General features: G+C 45.3%; 1 protein-coding gene across 6 annotated transcripts in view; it reads left to right on the top strand.

Annotated features, from left to right (window-relative positions):
- PKNOX2 (PBX/knotted 1 homeobox 2) overlaps positions 1-12,812 on the top strand; it is a 143,084-nt gene that overhangs the window by 30,635 nt on the left and 99,637 nt on the right. For 5 of the 6 annotated variants that reach the window (XM_048968329.1, XM_048968328.1, XM_048968327.1 and 2 more), the window contains exons 3-5: positions 6,933-7,084; positions 7,411-7,489; positions 10,009-10,077. The gene's annotated coding sequence lies outside the window, so the exon portion shown is untranslated. The remainder of the gene's footprint in view (positions 1-6,932; positions 7,085-7,410; positions 7,490-10,008; positions 10,078-12,812) is intronic. The other variant, XM_048968331.1, reaches the window with a different exon arrangement.

Raw genomic sequence — 12,812 nt, 5'->3', positions numbered from 1 at the left:
AAACCAGAGGATTATTACCATTGCACGCTTACTTACCCACATACAAGTTGTTTAATTCAAATAGTCTTTGGGAGCACTAAGAACAGACTTTCCTGGACATTTTTGTTGTCGCTGGCATCTGGACAGGAATCAACAGCCAAATATACTTACCCAACATTTCCCAGCATGTGATGTATGTAGCATTGCAACTAAAATGGCCAAAGCCATAAACGCTTTATCTTCAATTTGTGTTTAACTATTATTTTTATCAGGCTTTCTCTCACCACCTTGAATCAACCTCTTAATGCCAACACTTGAAGTTTCATCAGGGTGTATTTCTCCATAAGAATGGGAATTCATCAAGCTTCAGCAAAACTCTTACAAAAAAGTCACATTCAGTGCTTGCATTTGCCCCCTCCACTGTTACCTTTTTGTTTGAAAATTAGGAAATTTAGTTGCTCAGGGCAAACCTTCCCTGCTGTTCCTCAGGGTTTGGTCCAAACTGGGCCAGGGGTAACAAATTCCAGTTGCACCACTGCAATATTTTATTTCGCTTTTGCTGGTAGCAGCCCGGGGTCACAGAGCACTGCACTCACGTCCTCCCCCAGACGGAGCGATTTCTGTTTCCATATGGAAAAGGGCTGTGGCATCTGGTTTCACTCCCAGCAGCTGGCAGCTTGAAGCCTGTGTTTTGCGTGGTGTGGAGTAAAGAGAAAATAAAGTGTCGAATTGTTTGGCATTATCAAGGATTTCTGCTCCCCAGGACTTCTGCATAAAGAGATGGAAATTTCAGCTGCTGGAGCCAAGAAACACACAGAAGTATATGAATTTATTACATTTTATCTCATTCTCCTGCAAACAGCACTGGAAATGTCAAAAGATCATCTATTGTTTCATCATTTATAAAGAATTTTTGTTTTCTTGTTGTAATTTCTTTGATGCGTGGCTGTGGGGAAGGAAAAGAAACTGGAGCAGGAGATGGCAGGTTGAACGAGCAGTTTGTCTGGCCACAGAGCTCCGTGCATTTAAATTTCTCACATCCCGGTTTTTAATTTAACAAATGTAATTAAGGATGGGGTAGGTACTCGGACTATTCATTTACTCCAGATGGAAAAATTAAATTGAATGCAAATTCTATAATCAGACACGAAGTTGAGGATGTCGGACGTGATGGGGAAGTGTCAGCACATTAATGGGAGCACTTTCCCTAAACAGCACCCAAATCTAGAGCTAGGGATTATTTGAATAATTGAGGTGGCATTTGATAAGATATCTGATTGCTGATATCTCCTTAAGATGGAGCCTTAATTGTAATTCTCCATCAAGAAGAATTAATCTGCGTAACGGGGCGTGTAGGGAACGGTGCGGTGTCAGATCGCCTCGCTCGCTTTGGCCTTTTACCAGGGGCTGCCATTCCTGGTAGCAGTGCCAGAATGATTGGTGGCATCTCCTGGTCTCATCCTGGGCCTCCGGGGCTGTGAGTCCTGGCAGAGGGATTTCCCAAGGGTTGAGCCAGCGCTGCAGCATCAGTACTGAGGCCTGCTCCCATTTCCTTTCTTTGGGGTGCAATCAAACCCTTATTTCTTCATGAAATAGAGACAGACAAGGAGAATGTTGTTGCATCTTCATCAGAGGACCTTATGGGACCGTCAGTGTCCTCTGATGGGATGCTGCCACTGGGCGGCCATTGGGAGTGGATGGACGCTGAGTCCCAGCTCAGCCTTGGGGGGCAGCAGGAGGGATTCACCCGCAGCCTGGTGGCAAACATTTGGTCGTGGTCATAGGCAGCGCCTCCTGCATTTGCTCGACACTTACGCTGCACTTTGGAGAAGTAACTGTTCTGCTGAGTCCTTTTCACTGCCAGCAGTACTTGTTCCTCTTGGAACAGGGCATAACAGGCAGTGAGATGGAGATAAACTTTGCTTCTTGAATCCCACATCTGGCAGATAAAATGAATTATTTCAAATGGTCATTGTTTTTGCTGGAAATAATTATTATTTTTGAAGAAAAACAACAACATTTTCTTTAATGTTGACTATCCAGAATGGTAAAATAATCACATCAGCCTTTCTCTCTCGCCTCCTACATCTAGCAGCAAATGAAGAAAGGGAAAGAGAGATGAAAGAGGGCAAAGAGATAAAGCTTGAAAGATTTATTTTCTTGAGAGTGTGCATATTTTGGAACAAAATGTAAATGAAACGCACAAAAAAAAACCACCAAAAACATTACGGAGAAAGTACTCGTGAGCCCTACTACGGATTTTGGATTGCCCAGCAGTGAAGAGTGCAGCCTGTATCTCTGCTGTCTTTAATATGAAGCCATATGCAAATATTCCTTTTTTTCCCCTTTTTTTCTTTTCCTTCTTTTTCTTCTCCTCACCATCCTACCCCCAGCTGTCGCTACGTAGTAATATCCGTTTCTGCTGAATGGGTGCATTCATCATCTCAGCAATGTGATTTTAGCACTCACATGATCTCTTAGGTCAGCATTCACGCTCCACAAGCAGAAGGGCACGATTTCCCCCAAAACTTAAATCACTTGAGATAAGTTGGGCATTATCTTCAAGGTTGCAAATTGCTTGTTTGCTCCTCCAGCTGGAGCTCTTAATTCAGAACAATTAGCATGCCATTTAAAACAGAAACAAAGCATATGGAGGTGATCCTGGGAAAAGAGCATGTTTGGGTTGGAGCACCCCAGCATTGCCTGGCATTCACTGAGCCAGCTTGGCTCCAGTTTGTCTTTCTTTGCACATCCCGGCTCTTCCTTTTGTCCTTCTTTCCTCCCTCCATCTCTCTCCCCCTCCCTCTCTTCCTCCCTTCACTGCTTTCTTTCCTTACTTTCCTTACCTCCTTGCCTCCATCATTTTTGCTCTTATGGTTCATACTGGAATTGCACAAGAATGTTATTGAGAGAACCAAGAATTGATTTTTCTTGTGAAATAAAAACAATGTTTTTCTTCAAGTCTTTGTAGGAATCAGCATCGCCTGACACACATTGTGTCACAAGAGCGTTTTTTTTCACCCCACAAATGATCTGCACATCTTCCCAATGTACTTTTCTACCACTGGGGTTTGTTGGGAGCCCTCCAACCTGCAGACCCAGGCTGTGAAGCCGAGCAGGTCATTTTAAAGAGCTTTTCTGCAACCTCTTTCCCTTTACTCTCCGTCAGAGGATGGATGGAGGCAGCATCGGCAAATCTGAATAACTAATCAGAGTCCTCATTAACCCCCCGCAGAGATGCTCAAACATTCACTTTGCTGTTTGTGAAGCAGAAAAAAAAAAAAAAAGAGGGGAAAGAAAAAGAAATACGACACAAAACGACCCACCCTGCATTAAAATTGATGTGTTATTAATCCCACTGTTCAGACCTCATGGGCACCAAATTTTCCTCCATCTCGCCCAAGGCTGAACAGTGTGGGGCCGCTCCTGCGGGGCACTTTGACTTTCCATTATTTATTGGTGCAGTGTGGTGAGGCCGCTTTGTTCCCCGTGCCCAGATGTGCACACATGTGCCTGGCGGGGAGATTCCCATATTTCTTTACATTTCCCCCCACCTCCAAGGATGCAGATCACCTACAGGGGCAGTGCTGTGCTCGTGGATTCATCCATGGTTGGTGCATGGTGTTGCTTTTCAGAAATATGGAAATAGTGTGTGCATGTTGACACTTTCCAGATCTTTTTGCTGACGATGGCATCATCAGGGTTAGCTTGTGACTCTGGGAAGGTGGGAGGATGAACGGCTGAGAACGCCGGGTTGCTCTCTGCGCCTTCAGGTGCTCCCACCCTCTGGGCCGCGTTTTGTTCTGAAATTGCCCGATGGGGAAAAAACAAAATACAATCAAAGGAGTTTTTGCAGTGCTCCTTATTTCAGCTTGCAGTGGGTGTTGGAGCTGCTGTTGTGCTTGGAGAGGAGTCATCGCCTCTTAATTATGACTGGTGCTCTTCAAAGAGCACAACTGAAATTTGAGCCTTGGTTTTGCTCATTTATAATACTTTTCATGCTGATAGGGTTTCTCCAATTTTCACCGCAGGTACAGAGTTTGGGGATGGCACAGCTTGGAGTGAGATATGAAAAAATTCAGCAAAGCCAGCAGCGTTATCAGGGATGTCAGTGTTTGTTGTTCCTGCTCAGGTCAGAGGAGCTGGCACAGAGTTGTTAAAAACTGAGCCACAGTTAAACAGCACTGAGCTGCTGATGTAGGAAACGCTACGGTTTGGTCACACTGGAATCAAGTCAGCATGCCAGGAAACATCATTTTTTGCAACAATCCTTAATGATTATTTTTTGCTAAATATTAATCAGCGTTTCCTTATATTTAATTAAATCCTTATTAAAGGGATGCTCTAAGGAAGCAGCCTTTTGCATTCTGAGCACAGGCTGAAGTCCTGGGATGCTGGTACCTTACCTGGGTTTCCATCTTCACTGATGGACATGATGCAAGTTGGGTAAATGGGGATTTAGGGTGTGTTGGTTGGGGGATTGCTGTAGATGCAGTCTGTTCCAGGAATGCAAATCGTTGCCATCAGTGTGTCTTGTTTGTGACCCTCCAGCATCTGCTCCATGCACTGAGTGCCGTATCTGCCATGGAGCAGCTTGGAGGCAACATCTCCATTCCCTCTCGCATCTTCAGGACTTCAAAGGCCTCTGATAAACTTCAAAGGATGCCTTTTGAAGTTGCTGAAAGTGTGTGCTGGCTAATGAAGATCTACCTCCCTTTGCAAGAGCGTTTGGGGAAGCGTTGCTGGTGGGACTGGCTATTTGTGCTCCTTGTGACAGCGACAAGAGCTGCATCTTTTGTGCAGAAGCCATGCAAGCTGTATTTTTGCCCTGTCAAAACAGGTGCGTGCAGTATCCAAGACCACAGCCCTGATCAGCTCTGAAGGTGGAAATCAGCATTGCTCAGGAGCTGTTTTAGCCCTCGCAAAGCTCTGTTTATCTGCTCCTTTTCTTCCAGGTCTCATACTTTATTCACACAAGCAAAGCCAGATGACAAAAGTCTCTCCCATGGGAGGAAAGAAGACTTTACAGGGACGACAAATTGCTGCAAAAATATGAGCTTGTGGAAACACTGTCAGGACAAATCCAAAGCAGGTCACATCCCAGCTCCTTGACTAGCATTCGGCGTCAGCCTGTGCTTGCTCTGCCAAAGCACGAGCCCATAGGTTTTTATTCCTGATTATAAATATCCTTAATGATGTTTGCAATTGAAGAGTTTTGGGCTCGAGACCCATCCGAGTGTTCAGCATAACCCAGGTTGTCTCTCAACCTCTCGGCACGACCTGCACTTGGTCAGGAAGCCGAGAGCCTTCTTGCTTCTTCACCAAGTCTTCCATTTTTTGAGATTTGGAGTCCAGCTTTTGGATGGGCAGAGAAGATTTTGTGCCAAGAGCACATGCATAAATGTGTGCTCACAACTGTAGTGCTGGAAACTCAGATGGCATTTTGCATGGAGAAGTCATGGGAGTGATACTGAAACAAACACTTAAGTGCTGGGGCTGTGGTGCGTAGCATGGCAGATATTTTGGGCGGATGTTGGGGATCTCAGAAGCTCTCCTCTAGCTGATGCATATCCGGGTGCATTTATCCCATGTGCATTCAAGGTCTGAGCAGCTGTAGGCCAAGGTATAAATATATCCTAGACACATGTGAGTGATCTGAGGAGGTCTGTACCCTATGATACATATCGTGGGAGGCAGATGCAGATTGAAGATCTGAGGAGCTTTCTGGAAGGGATGTTTATCAAGGGACTTACATGTTTATTGGAGTTTTGAGGAGCTCTGTAGAGGTGTTATATATAGCATGGTAGATATGTCAGGCATGCACGGGAGATCTGGGGAGCTCTCTAGAGGTGATGTATGTCGTGGTAGGTACATACATCAGATGTATATTTTAGATTTGAGGAGCTCCAGACTGGTGATATATATAAGAGATGTATGTATCAGACAAATGCAAGAGATCTGAGCAGCTCTCTAGAGGTGATTTATATTGTTGTAGATATTGCAGGTTATATTGGAGATCTTAGGTGATGTTTATCACCTTGTATCTAGAGGTGATGTAAATTGAGGGACATTTATCAGACGTATATTGGAGATCTGAGGAGCATGTTAGAGGTGATGTATGTATCAGAGATCTGGGGAGCTTTGTCTCTTTGCGTTGAAATCATCCACTTGCTTCCAGTGTCTCTTGGAGGCCTTGATGTCATCCAGTTTTCCAGGAATTACATTTTCTACGTTCTCCTTTTCTCTTAGAGAAAAAAACAACACAAAATGTGCCCATGGCCATGCAAGTCACTGCTCGGTCTCGCTTTTTGTTTGTTTATTTTATTATCCGTGATGCAGAAGGTTTCAGATAACAGCTATCTTTATCCTGGACTCGCCTGGCTCGCTGACTTCTGTCTTGTCAAGGAGTAGCACCCATTTGCCAACCTTGGTCACAAGAAATCTCAGGTTTTAAGTCATCCTTGCAAGCTTCCTTCCGTGTGGATTTTTTTTTTTTTTTTGACACAGGAACCGCTGCAGAGAGGGAGATTTGTGAGGGCATTTAGTGAGATAATTAAAGCTGAACTGAGAAATACGGTGATTTGCAGACGCACCTAAGTGGGTTAGGCAGCTAAATCCCATTTAGGCAGGGAAATTTTGCCACTTGATCTGCTTAGAAGGGCCTAGAAATCCCAATCTCAGCTTCCTTAAAGACCAGATCCTTGGGAGACGCAGCATCATCTCTAACACTTATACGGACTTTTGCTTATTAGATAACCTCCTGATCCACTCCCCTGTTTTAGAATTAATGGCTCTTTCCTGGTTCACGCAGTCTGAGCTGGAGTGTAGAGGCACATTTACACTCAAGCAAAGATTGTAATTAACTATGGGAATGGTGACAGCCAGTGCAAAACAGGGGCATGGCCAACAGCAGCAGCAGCTTCATGTCTTTTTCCCTGTTTTCTCCTTTTCAGACCCAAACTGTACCACTAACCCACTGTGAGATCCTGTGCTGGGGAGCTGTCATTCCTGAGGAGCAGAAGGGGACGGGACGAGATACAACTGTGGCTTTCCGCCTGTGGATATACTGGCATCGAGCACATCTTCATATTCCAGGCACATCTCGGTTCGACCTCTAAAGCTCTGATACATTTTTCCCATTCCTTGGAGATGCTTGTCACGTCCCTGGGGGTCTGACTTATCAGCCACTAGTCCACCTTTCATCCCCAAGGGGCACTTCTCACCCGACTTCCTTGATTCCTCCTATTTTTTGCCCTATCCTGTGATAAGAAGTTCTCTAAGAGCAGACTTGCCCTTGCAGGGTGGCCTGCAGTAGCTTCATTGATGGTGCCAGAGGACCTAGCACAAAAAGCTTCATCCTCTATGTAATATTTCATCTTCAATTTCATTGTTTTCTTTCCATATGCAATATTTCACCATTTTCTTTCCCAGACTGTGACCCATACTCAGAAGTTTTGCTTTTGTGGCTGTGGAACATTTCGTGCAGTGGCTCCTCAAGCACCCACAGACGGTAAGGCAGCCTCGTTTTGTGCTAATTGGGCAATGATGTATGAATTGAGAGGGATATGGTGAGTTGTGACCTCGGCAGGGCTTTGTCTGAGGGATTTCTGCTCTTTCCTGGTACCTTGCACTTGTATTGCCCCTTTGCTAAATTCGGTGAGCATTAGAGAGGAATTGCTGACTTTCCTATTTTTATTGTTATTTTCCTTAGAAATCAGGCTGTGCAGGGGATCTTGCTTTAAGGCTCAAGCGTTGAGAGCACATTGTTAAGAGCTGTAAGCCACGACTAGACTAGAGGAAAACACAGATTTTGTCATAAAAATACCCCAAATATGGGCTGTTATCACTGCGAAATATTGGCAGCTCAGTAGGATATGGAGAAATGGTCACCAGTTAAAAATAACTTAAATGCAGAGCTTAAAATAAGATGTGCATGAAACCAAGGATCTCGCAGTTCTTCAGTCAACCCCAATTGCTAAAATTAGGGCCTGACAGAGTGACAAATGTGTTTGCTCTGTGCCAACACTGGAGGCACCCAGAGGGTGACAAAATAAATCCCCATTGGCTGCAACTTTCCTCCTAAAGAAGCAAAGAAAAATCTTTGGCTGTTGAACAAAATATTAACTTGAAAACTGAGATGCCTTCAGTGTGGGCAGCTGTCCTGGAAAGGAGCCTGATCTCCTCCTAAATCAGCGGAGATGAGGGCTGGAGCATCTCAGGGTAAAACCCAAAAGCTGTTCAGTTCTTTCTGCTCTTTCAGCCCAAAGTGAAGCTTCACTTGGAGGCTGCATGGCAAAGCACAGTGCAAAACCTTTTGCATCTTTTCTTTGAGTTTTGCCTGCTCTGAAAGCCCTTTTAATAAACGGCAGTCAATAATGACAGGATTATTTTCTCCAGACTGCCCTTTCAGCCTCAATCCTCACTAGTGACCTTCCATCAGCCAAATAAAACAGGATTAAGTATGTGGCGAAGTGGCTGAATTTCTCATTATTCCAGATCTCAGGTTTGGCCCCGTTTCTACTAAAGGTGTGGATTGGGTTGACCTCGGAATCTCTTCTTAGGTTAAACATAAAACTATCAGAGGGTGTCCAGAGGAGAGCTACAAGATGGGGAAGGCCCTGGAGAGCCATCTATCACCAGGAATTTTGCATTAGAATAAAAAACCCAGACCCATTTCCCTGGTGGTGATAAAGACCAGAAGACCAGAGAGCTGCAAGAGGGGGATGTGAAGCAGAAGTGCAGCAAGTTGGGAGCTCTGATTTATCTGCCATATGGGAAAGAGGAAAGCAGCCAGCTCCAAAGGGATTCCTTTCACTCTCCCAAAGGAAAAATTTGCAAGCATGTTAGCAGGAGTTAGTAAGAAATGAGGCAGATTTAAGCGAGGAAAGGGTTTTATGGGTGTTCCATGGCATTGCTTTGCTTCTGGTGATTCCCATGGGCAGGGAAATCTTTGCCTTGGTTCCTGTGCATATCTTTCCATCCACATTTCTGCAATTGGGGTAGGTCTGCTGCTTTAATCCAGTCTCTGCCACATGACCAAAAATTGTTCCTGCTGGTGTTGCCATCACTCACATGTGTGCTGGGGGATTTGATGAAACTGATGCAAATAGCCGACGTGTGTTACCCAGTCCTGCGTAGTTTGTGGCCGGATCTTTGCTGGGATCTTTGGAGCACTGAGGTTGTGGGTGGCTTCTGTCCACCGGTGCCAATCTGATCCTCTGACTGAAAAACTGGTGATGGGCTGTGGGATGGAATAACAAAGCTGATGTTGTATATGTTGTATAAAAAAATCCATTTTTGCTGAGGAAGATTTCCTCTGTCCTCCAAGAAGTTCTGTGTCAAAGTCTGAACCTGGTTGGGACTTTGGGGTGAAACTTTCCTATTTCAGGACTGGAATGTGATTGAAATTTGGAGTTTGGGTGTTGGAAATATGATTGCACAGCAATCCCTATGTCATGGGATTAGCAGGTTGCAATTGAAATTGAAGTGTGCAAGGCAACTTTTGAAAGCATCAGGATAGATTTTGATCATAAATTATTCACAGTTAATTGCTTGCAGTGAAGAACTGCTAGAAAATTAATCCTCTCCCGATTTTTGCTAATGCTCTCAAAGCAATCAGAACCTTTTCCTGGACAGTTTGTGTCCGACAAGGGGAATTTTGTACATTTTTAGGCTCCTCAGCTACGTTTCACTTCAAAGGTTTTCCATTTGCCCTCCAAAAAAAAAAAAAAAAATCACAATTTGCTCTTTTGGGAACTTTTGCTGGGCCGGGGGCTGCATTGCCCAAAATTCAAGTATTTTCATGTTACTTTGAAGAAACCTCTTTGATGTTTCCCTGTGCCAGTTTTTTTGGAAGGTGCTTTAAGGATCTCCCTCTATAAAAGTAACACTAAAACGTGCGCAGGTATCTCAGCTCTCCACTTACAAAAAGAACAAAGTTGTTTAATGCTGCCGTTCAAGGTACATTAACCTTGTCTACTAAAGCTCTGACTGGCTCTTGCAGGTTTTATTCTTGTGTTTATGTTGCAGAGATATCCCTGGAGCATTTTAGTCGGCAGCGGGGATGGGTATCTTCGGAGAGAAGAGAAATATTTAGCGGTAATTGTTGTTCTCATCAGAAATGCACCACAGCAGCTCCCCCTCCCACACCTACTCCTTCCCGTGCAGCTGGGGGGTTGCAAATATCTTAACGCTGTTTCCCTTCCTCAACGGGGAGATTCCCCGTCCCGTGGGGAACTGAGCTGTTTTTGGGACGTGCCATGCGGCGCAGCGTGTCCCTTTCCCCTTCTGCTGCCTTTGTGTTGGTCAAAAGCCTTTTCAGGAGAAGAGGAGTTTGCTCCGGCCCTGGATTTTGTTCTGCAGAAATATCAAATCCCAAACTGCGTTACACAGCGGCAGCAGCAGAAGCCCAGCCTTTATTCATCTTTTTTTTACTGGGAAATAACTCAGTGATGAGACACCAGGAAGTTGTCAAAGTGCAGTACGTAGGGAAGCTGCGTCTGGGCTGTTAGCAGTGCAGAAATCCTCCTGGAATTGAGCAGAGGAAATTTGGCTACCAAACGTTGCAAAAAAAATAGAAACATTTGTTATCCCCGTGATGTTTCTAGCATCTATCCACATTCAAGGCAGCATGCAAGCCCATGTGGTAGAAAGAGAAGAATCATGAGAACCAGTTGAGAATGGGTAATACCCTGAAAAACAGGATTCTTCCCCATTTTTGACCATTGATGAATTGACATCATCAGACGTGATGTTAGAGGGTTGCTTTCGTAGCTTGTGAAAACCTAATGCTCACCTGCAGCTGGAAACTTTTGCTCTCAGGAAAATGGGCAAATTTCAGTAAAAACAGACAGCAATGGGGATACGGCAGAAATGCTGCATGTGGGACCGAGGGATTCGCTCCTGAGTCACTTCACAGGCAAGCAGAGGGATGTTGTCACCCGCAGAGAGTGAACCTGTCCTGGCTGGCGTTTCACAGCAGGATATATTGTCCTCTGGAGGTGCATCTCCCTTCTTGTCAGCCATATTTCTTCATTTTAACTTATGTATATGTGAATAATGAATGCATATATCATAAACATCAGCGTGCAGAAGCCCTCTGTGGAGACAGCAGCACTGAGCTCTGGCAGCCTGCTGTGAGCAGAGCATGACCAACGCTGTCCTCGTGAGCTGTCTGAGAAAACACCCTTTGGAAGGGTGAAATCCCCTCCTGTGGTGGAACCACAGTCCCAACCGTCTCAAATAATTTTGCAACGTCAGGAGGAAAATGGGAAATGCATGAAAACCTGTCTGCATGGTTTCCACATGGAACTCTCAGTTATCCACCACACGCTGCAGGGAGAAGCTGTTGAATTGGCTGGAAAAAATGATCCCCGTTTTCCATTGATTTGGAAGCAACAGCTGCATTTTGCAAAGCCAACATTAACGTTATCTGAAAAAATTGGTAACGTGGAGTCCAAGGCGGCGATTTTTTCACATTCAGGGCTTCTTCTAATGCATTTTCACAGCAGTTTTGCTAATCGTGCGGATCAGAGATTATTTCCTCTTTGCCTCCAGGATGGCGATGACTGCCAGTGATACTTGGATTTTTTTAACATTTTGAAGCATTGGTGACCACCCTGAAAAGATGACTTCTCAACTCGTTCTAATTACGTTAATTTGAAAGGAGAGATAAGAGATGGCTGGCAAAAAAGCAGCCTATAAATCTTTCTGGGCTGCAACTCTTTTAGGTCGGCACGAGCTCTGTGGGAAATACGTTTCCAACTTAATGGCAATGTTACAGTGAAATGAAATAATTTTTATTTCATAAGGAAATTTAGGATACTTTGATCTCAGATTGCTGCCAAAACCCCTTCCGGAAATGAAAAGAGCATTTATCAGTTTTATTGCTCAAAAATTCTCATTTGTGTGTGATGCCCCGGGAGCAGGCTGACTCCTCCTGCCCTCGTCGGCTCCCAGCCCCGAAAATTCACCATTTGCCCAAGGTGGGATCACTGATCTGAGATGCTCTGCAGGGGCTATTGCTCTGCACCCCTTCTCTTTCTCCTCTCCTCTTCTGGATGCCTATAGCCAAGGGCACACCGGTTTAAAAACATTTAAGGGGGAAAATAATGACCAAACAGTAAGAATTAGTACCTAAAACAGCAGCGACTGGACTTTCGCTGCTCCGGGGAGAGGCGCAGCGCTGACATAAATCCGCGGGGCTGCAGGGCAGCGCTGACAGCTCCGCACCGCACGGGGCCCCGCGGCTGCTGCGGCCCCACATAAACACAGCGCTGTCGGCGACGGCTGCCTCTCATTCTTATCCCTTTTTATATTTGGCCGTAAGTCGCGTTCTCCACACAAATCAACACCTGTGAAGCCTCAAAGCGCTGCTCGATGTGGCGAGCAGGTTGGGGGATACTCGGCAATTAATTCGGGCTCTGGACTGCCACCTTCTGGGAATACATTCGGATACAAAGCCTGCACCCTGCGGTGCAGCGCTGCTTGCTAACGGTAGGCTTGCTGCAGGCACGGACAGCAGCTCCGGGTTTTGCCCCAAAATAGCCTCTGAGGGGCCTTTTTCCCGTTTTTTTTCTGGGCTGTCGGGATGCCGAGCTCTTTGCTTTTTCCGGCTGCAGCTGTTTCTGGTGAGGTTTCCTCCACGGGCTTCGGTGTCACCCCTCGAGGATGGGGCTGCCTGTGTGCCTGCAGGGCAGGATTTAACATCTGACCCCAAAGATTTTAAGCTGCCGGTTCACTCAGGAGCAGATAATTTTATTAGAGTAAAAAAAGATAAAAGCGTCGTTTCAGGAGTTGGACTCCATGATCCTCGTGGGTCCTTTCCAAGTCAG

Source organism: Lagopus muta, chromosome 22 (genome assembly GCF_023343835.1).
Source record: "Lagopus muta isolate bLagMut1 chromosome 22, bLagMut1 primary, whole genome shotgun sequence".
Classification (NCBI taxonomy): Eukaryota; Metazoa; Chordata; class Aves; order Galliformes; family Phasianidae; genus Lagopus; species Lagopus muta.
This window is presented reverse-complemented; position numbering and strand designations above follow the sequence as displayed.